Below are 13,981 nucleotides of genomic sequence, written 5' to 3'. Positions count from 1 at the left end.
TGTTTCTTTCCCGGTATCGTTTGGCACATATTAGAATTTTTAACGGTGGATTCTCTTGCTACTTTCTCCTCACGCCCTCTTCGCCCTATCCCTTTTCCTATTAACGAACTTCCCGATTAATCCAAAACTCTCGGCCCTTAATCTCTCCCTCTGTACAGTTTTTCTGTATTTTCCCCTTCTTTCCTCACGTTTCGGTTTACCGAACTCTTTGTCGTCTGAGCTCCCACTATTCACATGCCAAAGAAACTACCAAGTAGGAAAAAAATTTGGCGACGTCTTTACGATTTCGTTACGACATCTTTACGACATCTTTACGACATCCTTACGACATCTTTACGACATCCTATGTCCATGTCATTTCGGTGTCTTCGTGATATCGTAAAGACATCGTCAGATCATACGACTTATTCAGATTGTCGTAAAGACACCTGAACGATATGGACATTTGATGTCGTTAAGTTGTCGTAAAGATGTCGTGACGATATCATAACGATGTCGCCAAACCTTGTGCCCACTGAGTAACCTCGCAGGCACCATTTAATTTAATAAATGTAAATAGATATATTATAAATAAATATTGATTAGAAATAATGAAATTATTTATTTATCAATTTACAAATCAATCAAGGATTCTGAATGATCTAAATACTATTTACAAGTATTTAAATTTTGACCAAGGTTTCTGTCTAATCCGGTGAAGTACAAAAATTTACTTACAATTTTTCCGAATGTTTTTTTACATACCTTCTTTTAAATTGTTTAAAAAAACCTTAAACCTAGATGTAACTTTTCATATTCAAATAAAAAGAATCGAAGCTTTTTCAATAATTTTGATGGTATCCATAAAATAAACTACCCTCTTTCAGAATCATGATAAAATTCTCAATATTATTTTACTTTAAAAATTTTATTTTAAAATAAAATTTCAGAGAATTTGAATATTACCAAAAATATGGAAAAATTACTAGAAAACTAATTTTACCAATTAACTTTCGGCAATTTTTTTGGATTGGAATCACATCTTTTAGTGAACGTATTTATTCAATCGCTTTGAGTGTCACTTAGTACTACATGTAATGATATTTTAAATAATATTAGCGTATTATAGATTTCATTTTAAAAGTCCTGATGGCTTCACTATGACATCTTACAAAAGTATCTTCAAAATAAAGTTGTTACCTTACATTAAAATGCTTTTTCATTGAGTTTCAAGACACTGATTTTGCCTTTGAGCCTAAACTAAGGAATTTTTATCAATCGTGATGCACAATGAATAAATAAACCATTGTTACATTTTCAACAGAGAAGATATTCGATTTATGTAAAATTTGACCCCCCCCCCGTCCCCAGTTTTGGTCAACTGTCCACGTTTATAGACCCCTTAATAAAAAAAACCGGTTTTTACGAATATTATCTGTGTGTATGTCTCTCTGTCTTTCTGTATGTATGTCTGTCTGTGAACTCGATAACTTTTGGAAAAATTAATCTATTAGATTGGCCTTTGGTACACTCGTTTAGTGTCCTAAACTAAATGTCAATTTCTTTAGCTAGCCATTTTGGATAAAAATTCAAAAAGTGGGCATATTTTTAGTATTTTTGAGGCCACTTCTACCAAAATTCGAAAACTCTCTGAACAATTAGTCATAGTATTAAAAAATTCAAACATTTTTTCATGGGCAAAGTCAGTTTTTTAAAATGCTTTAGAAGTTGCAATAAAACGTTTGATAACATTTGTTTTTTAAGAATGCGCACTTTTCAAACGACACAATGAAACAAGTCTGTTTATGGAAAAGATATACCATTTGGGGCACAAATTCGAGTGCGAAACACGAGATACGTGATGAGAATGTATTCGTTAAAGCCGAAGGAGCTTTAACAAATTCGTAAAAGCCAAAGGAGCTTTAACAAAAGAGAATTAACAATCATCTAATTACTGTTCTCGATGCTTTCAGCTTTAGTTTTAAAAAGTCTATGCACAAAGATCGAGTGCGTAGCGCGAGGAAAACACATTATCAAGCGCGAAGCGCCAGATAAATAAATTATCGAGCGCGAGGTGGGAGAACCAACAGTATGAAAAATTAAAACGGTATGAAAATTTAGAAATTTGTGTCTCGACAAATGTTCGTGCAAATATTTTTCAATTAGAAATCCTTTAAACACATTCAAAGTTTTATTATTGGTGATTCAACAAGTATTTTTGGTGTGATTCAAGATATGAGATGAAGGCTACGTGAGTGTAACTCGCTCGGTTCTAGGTTCATTGTGTAAATATGTGATCTTATTACATTCTGTTTGACTAAAATCATTTCTAAATTCCTTATAATGTTGGAGGTGATGAAGTCTATTCACAAGTACCACATTTACTTTTTCGTTGTTTCAATAATGTTGACAATTTTCCACAAAGGCGTTATTTACGGAAAAGTGAATTTGTTGGTAAAAAAATAATTATTTAATAATAATTTTTAAAATATAAATAGAAAAACGTGCATTTTTGACGAGAGGAGCACAATTTTCATTTAAAATTCAAATTATTATCTCAAAAAGGAATAGCTACATTTTCGGTGATGAAAATTGATTATCAAAAAACAAAAATTATGAGGAAAGTAACTAAATTTTTAACCAAAGAGATGGCATTTTATCTAAGAGTTCGTAAAAAGGACAACATTTTCTTTAAAATGCTGATGATTTTTAGAAATCCAAGTAAATAATAAAATTCACTCACCGACAAAATCAAGCTGAATAATTAAGGTAGTAAGAAGAAGACTTCCGGTAAAGATTTTCATTTTTGTATCGACGGGCTGAATTCGTAAGCGTAACAGATAAATTGTTTCAAAAATCACTGCGATTTATAGTGACGATCAACAAACTTTAACTGGTTAGTTTTGGCAATTATTTAAAAACTTACCTAACCTTCACGAAATAAGACTAATTATAACAACAAAAACAAGGTCTTATGAAGTAAAGAGAACGAGATTTAATTATTTTCTATGTACTTTTCAGATGATTAACACATTGGTTCCACATGCATGTTGAAATTAAAATGTGAGAAAAATATTTCTTGCCCTCTGTACCAAAAATATAATACCTATTTAGATATTTACGAAATATCTAAAAAATGTAAAATTGACACTTAAATTTTTAAGTATATTTGTTTGAACATTCAAAACTTTTTCCTCAAATTTCAAACAAGAATGAACTTGTTTTTTGAAAATTGTTTAATGTTGCATGATAAAAAGTTTTCTAAAAAATTTAAGTAAGTCTTGAGTGAAAAGGTGAAAATATTTTCCAATATTGTGAAAAACGTACAGAATTAAAAAATTTGGAACGGGAGGATTGGAAGGCATTTTTTTTATTTTTCCAAAGTTTCCAGAAAAAATTTGGAAGATTTCAAATACTTTTAAAAGATATTTAGAAGGCTGAAGAGTTTCGAAAATCGTAAACCTGTAATTTGAAACTTCAAATGAGTTCCGAAATTTTAAAACGAAAAGATATCAAAACAGTTTTTAAACCGTTCAAAGTTTTGCTACAAGTTTTGAAGAAAAACTTTCTGCAAATTTGTCATTTTAGCATGATTTCAACTGCCTTTTAAAAAAAATAAAATATGTTGTTTAAAATAACCATTATGCATTTAATTTTTTTATTGAAAATACATCATCTTTGATTACAAATCCAACTGATTGATTAAAAAAATTAATTTTTCTGTTGTCATTTTGACTCGATATATCTGAATTGATTCACTGTATTATTTAAATAAAAGAAGTTTATAAAAATTTTGTATAGTTAGAATTAATAGTTTTATATTATATTATCAGACCGGATCATTCTTGTTGTAATAAAAGTTATTGGAAATGAAAAAGTTTTTTGTTAGTATTTTCCTTAACCTTTTGTTTCTTTCCTCAAAGAAATTAACAAATTCAATTGCGTCAAAAGATATCCTGTTAAAACAAAAATAGTTTGGTCCACATGAAACTCAAAAGTATTTTTCTCTTAGAAGTACCAATTCTACTGAATTTTACATATTTTACTTTTGGTGAAAAAATTATCTTCTGTAGTTGAAAATCCATCTATTGGGTTGAAACTTTGTAGTTTTCATTTAAAATTAATATATTTTTTGGTTGAAAATTACACTGCTTGGTCGAAATTTGATCTAAGTGATTCCTTACAATTTCAGCTTTTGTTTGGAGGCTTATGTTGTTGATTAAAAAACAGGAGAAGTCAAGACAGGGGAAATAAGATGATTCTCCACGAAAATAGTGCAACAATCGAGAAATAAATTCTTTTGAATAAAATTAGTATACAGTTGTTATATTGAATAAAAAAAAACGTTTGCAATTTCAATTCCGTTGATACTCCAGAGGTCGGACTCCTCCGAGATATCCTAACGAATGGAGGTATCCGGAGGGAAAGCGCTCCACGCACAAGTCCAGTTTTTAAGAGCTGCGCACGTTCATTCCGCAATAGCCGATGTGAAATTCGTTGAATTTCTGGGTGTTTCTAGTTCTACAGATTGTGCCTACGCACCCAAAAGCCTTTGTGAACATGGATGATGCTAGCATCGTAGCAGTCTACACGAGACAAAATCCTAATACTTCGCAAGTCCTCCCTGCATGCTCTATCACGAAAAATAGATTTCTGCGCGAGGTTAGCAAGAGCTTTTCAGAAATTTACTGTCCTCTTTTTTCCGAGAAAATACCCGAAAATTACGAATTCGCAATTAAGTAGGCTTCCGCGGGCATTAAAGAGGCTTTAGCGAGCAGTTGTGAAACATTGAATATTTTTGGGAAAACTCGTTACGTGCTCGCTCAATACTCGCTCAATACTCGGCTCGTCGATCCAGTAGACCCAGCAGGCACCAAATTTGGCGACTCCTCAATGACGTCGTTGCGACATCTTTACGACAACTTCACGACATCCTATGTCCATTTCGTTAAGTCGTCTTTATGATATCGTAAATATATGATCTGACGATGTCTTTACGATATTGCAAAGTCACTATAATGACACGGACATAGGATGTCGTAAAGGTGTCGTAAATATGTCGTAACGATGTCGTGAAGACGTCGCCAAATTTTGTGCCCACTGGGGAGCGCATGTCAGTAGGCCATACATTTTTTCGAGATAAAGCGTATATTAGTAAAATCAATCAGTAAAAAAAATCGGTTTTTCCCAACTACCTCCTTAGGACTGTATTTTATGTATAATATGATTACCTTCTTGGTAGAAAATATAATTATCTTTAAAATAAGCCCTTGAACATTGAAAAATGTTTAACAGCCACCAAGAGAGAGCGTCTCAACGTGGACCCTTTTTTATCATTCCTTACGAAAATCGTTGAAAATCAGTTTTTCAAAGATTTCTCATGTTTAATGCTGCTAAAAAAAGTCGAATCAAATTCTGAAAAAATCGATTTTCATGTAAATCATAGACTCAGTTCATTGGATTATTTCTATTCAAAGCATACAGTATGACAATATTATCTACTTCGCATCAAACATTCAAATTTTTATCGTTAAAAAACTCATGAAGATGCAATAACTCCATTTTGTGGAAAACAAAACGATATAAGAAAAGAGATAGATTGAAAACAATTGTGCTCCTTAAAAGGAATAAAAAAAATTTCAGGAATTAATTTTTTGCAGGATAAGTAGTTTTTGTTTTATTTTTGAAAAACAACATAGAAAATTAAAAAATATATATTTAAGTACAACGAAACAAGCTGCGCGAATAAGTGAGAATGTGTTCGCTAAAGCCGAAAGTGCTTTAACAAAAGAGAGTTCACAATGAATTCCACAATTTAATTAATTAAATAAAAGTTAAAAATTTTTTTTTTTTTAATTTGACTTCGAAATTATTGGAAATAGTTTATATAGTTTTCAAGAATATTTGAAGATTTGGAGTTAACAAAAAAGTCTTTAACATTCGAGGTGAAAAACAAAATTATTTTTCATTTCTAAAAATTGGTTTTTAGAGAACATTTCAGCAGATTTAAAAAATGGTTAAACAATAATCTGAAACATTTTGTAAGATTTCAAAGTGAAAATAAAATTATGATAAACTACACATACTTTAAAAGACAATCAGATTGTTTAGAAGTTTTAAATGATTTTAAAATAATTAAAAAATTGAACATATGGAATATTTAATGTTTATCACAACTTTTTAAATAAACAATAATTTTATAATTTCCCTCGAACTTTGAGAATTTTTTGAATAACCTTTAAAATTGTTTTCCATCACAATATAATTTGAATTTTTTTCTATATTATTTTTTAATCGTTTATCAAATTTTGACGTTTCGCGACACCCTGTGTCAGAAAAAATAGTTTTTACGTCGGTGTCTATCTGTCGTCATTTTTGTCGTTGTCGTCTGTAATTACGGTAATATTTGAAGGAATAATTCGATTGGATTCTACTTTGGCACACTATGTAAGGATATAAAAAGACAGGACGAGTTCGTTGGCCACATTTTTTTGAAGAAATGTTTCAAAGTTAAAGCAATTTAATGTTTATTACCAATTTTTATATGAAAAATAATTTTATGATTTCCCACAAATGTTGAGAATTTTTTGAATTCGGCTAAAAGCTTGCAATATTCCTAATAAGCTTTCAAATTGTTTTACATCTGAAAATAATTAAAATTTTTTTCTATATAACTTTTTATTTGTTCCATTTTCAAATTATTACAATTTATTCTAAAAAAATCCAAAGATTCTAAATATCTTTTGAAATAATTCAGTTTCTTCCAACAGAATGATACCATACGCTTCTTTTGAAAAGATTTCTGTATTTTTTTTCTATTTTTTTCCGTTTGTATATTTTCCTTATTTCCCACACAGTGCTATGTCTAAAGAAGGCTATTTTAATTGAACAGATTTTTTTCTTTGTTGAAAATATACTTTCAGGTTTTTCTAAGCCAAAATTATTTAAATTTAAATAACCACGCAATTTTGGGCTACATGCCACCAGTTTCATAGAGCATGGCATGTCATGACAGTTTTTGGGACAAAGAAAGTTTCTGAATATCTTCGTTTATGCCCTTTTTTCAAAAATGCAAGGGGAAATCATTGCGGGCTTTTGGCGTTTCCCTAGTATGCTGAAAAATTTCTACTAGTTGAAAGGAGGTTTTGTTTCTTCCAAACTTTGGTCGTTCGTTGGAAAGGGCCTTAACAACAACTTTGTCAGTTGTGTTAACTTGATTTGACTTTTCTTGAAATTTTTCCAAGTTTAGGTTGAATTGTCCATGCACATAATTTAGGTCTGTTCAACTAGACCTCGGATGCGATTTCAGTGACTCAAACGATTTTTGATCGAGTTAACTACGTTTGTTGACATAGTGCAGAAATTCAGCATAATTCTTGAGAGATAAGTTTAACATTTTCAAGGTGAGTCGCGGGTTAAATTTCGTAAGTATAGGTTTTATTTTTTTCTGTGAATTTTAGCGGGTTCAGTGGATTCCGCGTCATTTTTTTGATGTCCTACTCGTATCGAAAGGCGTGTGACAAGTCCCTCTATGTATGCCACGAGTTTTTATTAAGGAGGCACCATGACCTGTATGGACCGTAAAATATTTTCGACAAATACGGAACGAATAAGACCCCATGTATCCCGCTGGTACTCAAGTTATCTTTGAGAATCAGTGAAAGCTGTTCAGGATTCTTTCTGGTTCTTGGAAAATAGGTTTTCCAAGAGCTGAATACGCAACTTGTCTTCATCTTCAAGTCAGGAAAACAAGGAGCCCATTCTCCGCGCAGTCGACAGCCTCGAATCCCGACAAAATAACGCAAAATCACGGGAACCGTCCAAGCGATAAGCGGCACGACTCATGCTTCGAGTATTTGCTTGAATATTTTGTACAACTGTTAGGACAAGATCTGATTTCGACAATTTCTTTTAATAATTTTAAATATAATTAAAGATTTCGACACGCCAGGGCAAAACCTTCGTTGATCGACAGCAATACATTTTTCAATACTCTTTTGCTTTATTTTTTATAACGAAATTAGGTATTATATAACCAGGATAACATATAAGCTATTTAATAATTCGACAATACAGAATTCGTAGCAAAATGTTATGGCAAGACATAACGTCTGATCTTTAACTTGAAATTAAATCTGATAAAATTTGCTGTTAGCGAGGACCAGGGCAAGATTTAAAATCGGTAAACAACATAAAATACTTTCAAATACTTAAACATTGAATAATGGATCACCTACCTTACATTCAAGTTAAAACAATTATTATTTTTATTTTATTACATAATTAAGCTATTTCCCTTTCGAGGGAAGCGTGACTAACTCGATGGGGAAGGAACTAATTTGAGGGAGGGACATACAATTTTTAGATTAATCCACAAACCTCGTCTCATTTATATAAACAATACGTTAATTCGGCCAGATTGTTTCCACGCAGGTTGCTGATTAATCTCTCAAGCAATCACCCTAAGTAAAGATCCTGATAAACTCGTCATGTGAGGTTCCCCACTTAGGACCATAAGTATCCAAGGTCTTCTGTTTCAGGCGTCATTGACTTTACTGACACTCTTTTTCCCATGTGTCTACTAGCATCTCTTATGCACAACATTTTTTATAAATGATGTCGTTACACACTGCGTCCATCAAAGTTTTCCCGTTTATTATGCGCAAGATTCTCATGTCAATCAATTTAATTTTACCCTTACCTTCTTCTTGATAGTTCTATCTCGCGCTATTATATAGTACAGACGGTTCAAAATAAAATTCTCAGGTTATGACCTAAACATCGAAGTTGACACATTTATTTCATAATAGAATTTTTAATATTTTGTTTTATTCGAAAAAAAGTATAGATTTTAAAGCCTATATTCGATTTGAGCACGTGAACTTGAAACAAATATTTTAATTTAATTTCTTTGTTTCAATCAAATGATCAGAACAAGGTCTTTATTGATCAACATTGACTGATAATAAGGTTTCAGATCCCGGACACTGTGAAATTAAAAGAAAAATATCTAACAATCAATTTCATTAGGTGATTCACACAGAAATTTGTATAATCCTAAAAATGTCAAATTAATTTCAAACATTGTGTTCGCAAATTTCGTATGTTGCTATTTCACTAAAAAGCACCTTAAATTTACGTGTAATCTAGAAGCACTTAAATATTTTAATTACTGACCTACCCAACAGAAATTAGCATTTACCCTTTGCAAAATTGGCAAAATTTAATGCCCAAATAGCAGGCAAAAGTAATTATAATTGGGTAATAGAGCAAGGCAATCTGTGCCCGGGGAGGGCTATTTAGGATAAGCAATAATAATAAAAAAAGAGGTTATAAGAAAATTCCAGAGATAAATAATTACGACAAACTCTCGCTTTCAGTCACCCCGTTCTGAGCCTTCCTAGAACTGTTGGCTGAAGCAGTTTCTCAGGGGAGCAGGGCGAGAGCATCTGCGACACTACACTCAAAGCAAGAGTTTAGTGTATTAAAATTCATGGACAATTCGGTTACTTACATTGGCGTAACTATAATTCCGATATTTTAACCTCTTCCGGCTTGCCTCTTGCTCGAGATTGCCCCAAAGCTATCGCACATGACCCAAACCGAGGTCCTAAAACCCTGTGCCCAGCACTCAAGTCACGGGTCCATAAGAGACCTGACGTATCGACAAAATTCAAAAACGTTTAAATTTATCCAGGACCTCAAAATGAGTACTCTCATCTTAAAGTATATGGGTATGTACGTACATAAGTTATTAAATTCCCTTATGTTTAGACAATTTTCTGTCACAAGAGAAACTGCCATTAAATTTAATGATTGTACATCATTATCACCTCTTGTTTATATTTCCTCGTTTATGAAATATAACTTTGATCTTCTCAAGCAACACGCGATGATTAAACGCATCCTCATGAAATAAGTCAACCCGTAGCTCGTAGGATTTCTTCCGACACAGAAAAAAAGGTCATTTTATCGACATACCCTTATCCCCACAATTCTTTTTTTACCACGCATTAATTGACGAATCGGTGGCGGCTAACCAACTGCAATAGCTTTTTTGATGTCTGAAATGTTAATTAACGTGTTCGGACTTAACAAAAAAAAATTTTTTATATTCTGAGGAATTATTGAGAAAAGTTAATTATTTTTACCTATTATTTCAAAATTTAAACTGAAAAAATGTAAGTACCTGTTAAATCTTTTCGTCTTAATTTACTTATATGAAAAACAAAAAGATCGTGGCGGACATAAACCTACGTTTTAACCTAGGTTCAGGTATAGGTATAAACTCAAGGCGGAATCCGTTTTTTCTCCCGGCGACTTGGACCAAGTCCTGAGAAAGTACTAGGTTCTTGCAGGAAGTGTGCTTTGTGGGGTATAGATAAATAATCACTATTCAAATATCTCTCCCATAAAGCTGTCGTTTAGGGTCAAACAAAAAACCCTATAAAAAATTTGAGTTTTTCAAGTTTTTGAATCTCATTATGATTTTTTAAAGATATTTAAAATACAAATTGTTTTTAGCACGTAAGGTGTTCCATTCAATCAATAATTAAAGAAATAAATCATCTTTTTAAACAATTTGGTCTTGCTCATAGCAATTTTTTGACAAATTTGGACTCTTTGTCAAGTTTTTATTTAGATTGAGTTTATAATTAATTTAAATTAACCAGAATGAAGAAAAAATAATGGTATGAAATTGCGTTTTTTTTTTTAAATATGAAAATGTTCGCCAATGTTTCACTTGCAGCAAGGTTTAATATCGGTTTTATTTCAGAAAAATATACTCACAAAGAAGAAGGAGATATCTTTTAAAATTATTCTCTTAAGTATCTATTAATTATTTGTTCATATTAAATAAAGAAGGAAAATTAAAATAATAGGCAAACGAGTATAAAACAATAGTCTTGTAGAGAAAATTGCGGCCAACCTGAGTTTGGGCACAGACAAGCTTCAAAGTTCGGCCAAATCAATCAATGAGGAGCAAGCTTTAGCGAATACTACGTGTATCAAACGAGAAGGGTCTATGAATGACTAAACATTTAAAATAACCTGTCTTTTAGATTTTTTGTTACATAAAGTACAACAAAATTAGCAAAATCTGAAATCTCACGAAACCCAGCAAAATTAATTTCTGAAAATTTCCTGAAAATTTTGAAATAACAAAACACCTTTTCACACAATTAAAGTCATTCTTTTTTATTCCACTAAGAATTTATGTTACGTGGTATGTAACTAAAGTACGAAAATGTAGAACATTCGCGAAATTCATTAAAAGTTATTTCCACAAAACTTGCTGGCAAGGTTGAAATAACTTAACACATTTTCTGGCAGCTAAAGTCAAACTTTTTGATTTAATTACAAAATTTATGTTAGATAGTAATTTGCAAGAAAAGTGACAAAAACCTGGAGGCTCGCGAAACCTAGCGAAATCGCCTTGTCGAAAATGTAGTGCTATAATTTAAATAAGATGGAAGATTTTCTAACAGAAACAGTTATAGTTTTCGATTCCTCTCATAATTTCTGTTCTATATCTTGTAACAGAAGTACAAAAAAACTTAGTATTTATGAATCCTACAACAATTCCATTTATAAAAATTTTTTAACAAGATAGAAATAACAAAATATCGTTTCTAACGACAGAAGTGATCCAATTCTATTTTTTTTTTTTTTTTTGAATTTGTGTTACCCGAAAAATTCAACACTAACGAATCCCAGTAAACCTTCTTTCTTTAAAATTTTATAACAATTTATATTTACTTTACCAGTGATATCTCACTGCTGCGAACATAGCGAGTGTAGTTTTATACCTACAATGTGAATCGCTTGTGAAAAGTTTTTCAAACAAACATTGGAAAAATACGGTAGTAGTTAGTAATTCGACCTAAAATAATCCATTCTTTTCGTGAATTTTAGTCAAAGTAAAACAAAGTTAGGAATATCTTTGAAACCGGAACTTTGATCGAAAACTTAATCGCAACTAGATTTAGTGCATTATTTTCTAAAAATCTAGAGACTTTCGAATACTTAAGTCCATTCTGTAAAATTTTTCTTTTCCTTGGAAATAGATAAAAGTTTGTAATCAAATCGAAACTCTCTTAAAAGTGTTTTTTCAATAAAAAAAGGTTTAAAACATAAATTTATATCATGCCAACGCTAGTAGTGCCTTATTTTTTTAAAACTATACGACGTGTCCATTGCGTTTTTTGATCTAAAATTTACCCAAAACGCTTTTCAAACATTGATTTGAATCATGAGGCCGAAAGTGACACAGTATTTTCTGAAAAGAGGACAAGTTTTACTAATCGGTAATTTTTTTTTCCTTACCATGTTTCAAATAAATGTCTTAGAAGTTTTCTTTAAAGTAAAACCCTGTATGTTGCATTGCTCATTGAAATCACTACCCAAAAATATTTTTTCTAACATAAATTTTAATTTTTTTAACGAATTTGTAACAAATTTCTGCAAGATAAATTTTAATACCAGTGGCAACACAAGAGTAATTCTTTTTGATTTCTGTTGAAGCAATTTGAAAAGCAAAAAAGCTTCAGTAAAAACGAGCGTTGTCGATTCATTATAGAATTTCTGTTTTTTGAAAATTAAAACAAATTAAAGATCTTAACACTTTCTGATCATAAGCTGCCGAAAAGTTTTGGAAACAGAAATAATAATCATGTAAGCGCAATAAATGCATTATTTCCTTGAATCTTTGGAAAGGTGGAAACTCTTATCCCCTTTCGAAAATAAAGTAGGTGTGCCTGAAAGGAATATCACTGTTTTTTCTATTAAAAAACAATTTTATTGTGTATGTATGTTTTTAATATATTGCAAAGAAATAATTCCGGACCCTGAGAAAGGCATTCATTATTGTCACCATGTATATCAGAAAATTCAGTCATTTCATAATGCACTGACTAGTGCAAACCAATTGACAAATAATAATTGGTCTCAAAATTTAAATCAAGTTGATCATACAAATTCAGAGCCTGCAAAACGAGGAATCATTTTGACAAATTGGTCGTTTCAACTTGATACCTTGTAGTTTCGTGTGGATTTGTCATTTGAGTGTCGCACTTAGCAAGAAATACTTTTAAATGTTCCACTTTAAATTTTAAACAAAAATACTTTTGAAAATTAAACTTTGTATCCAAAAATTCTCTTAAATTGAGAGATAAACTTAATTCGTCTAAGCTTCAGAAGTTTGAATAATTATAAGTAATTTCCACTAATTGAATGAGTGATTTTCTACGTATCCTTAGTGTCTCAATTTTCTCTAATTGAAACAGTAGAACTTTGCTAACTTAGATTCGCAGATAAAACTGTAAAGAAGATATTTGTGTTTTCATATTTACTCCTACCTCTTAAAAAAGTTTGTGCAAACAAAACCGGTACCGAATAGCAACACTCTCGATACCGGAAGAGCAATATTACTGCCAGCCAACATTTTTTTATCAACGCTTGCCTGATATCGACTTATTTAACATAACTTTACCCAACAGAAACAGACCTCACCTAACCTGAATTAACAGAAATTTATTGAACTACACGCAAAGCTCTGGAAGCATATTTTCCCAGCAGGAAATGTGTGCTACATCGAATGGGTCAACTCGAGCCTAACCTAGAAATAAATCTAACCTAGTCTAACCCTATCTAACCTAACCTTACAAAACACAATTAAACTGATTGTGTTTTCCCGTTGTGTTTGCGGTACCGTTTCATTCAGCTTCGGCTTAATCTACATAGAGGTTCAACCTATCCTAACCTAACAGAACCTAACCTAACCTAACCGATTACGCTGGCAACCCTCTTCTTGCGTACTTTCATATTTTGACATTAATAGCAGTAAATGTCTGAAGATTCGTAACCGCTTCTCGCTAGCATTATTCGCCTGTGTCTGTAACCAGTATACGAGGGTGGATTGATAAGTTTCCGGCCTGACCAAGAAAAACAACGTTTTTAAGAATTTTTTTTTTATTTCTCAACATAATCTCCTCCAAGGCTG

Source organism: Belonocnema kinseyi, chromosome 4 (genome assembly GCF_010883055.1).
Source record: "Belonocnema kinseyi isolate 2016_QV_RU_SX_M_011 chromosome 4, B_treatae_v1, whole genome shotgun sequence".
Classification (NCBI taxonomy): Eukaryota; Metazoa; Arthropoda; class Insecta; order Hymenoptera; family Cynipidae; genus Belonocnema; species Belonocnema kinseyi.
This window is presented reverse-complemented; position numbering follows the sequence as displayed.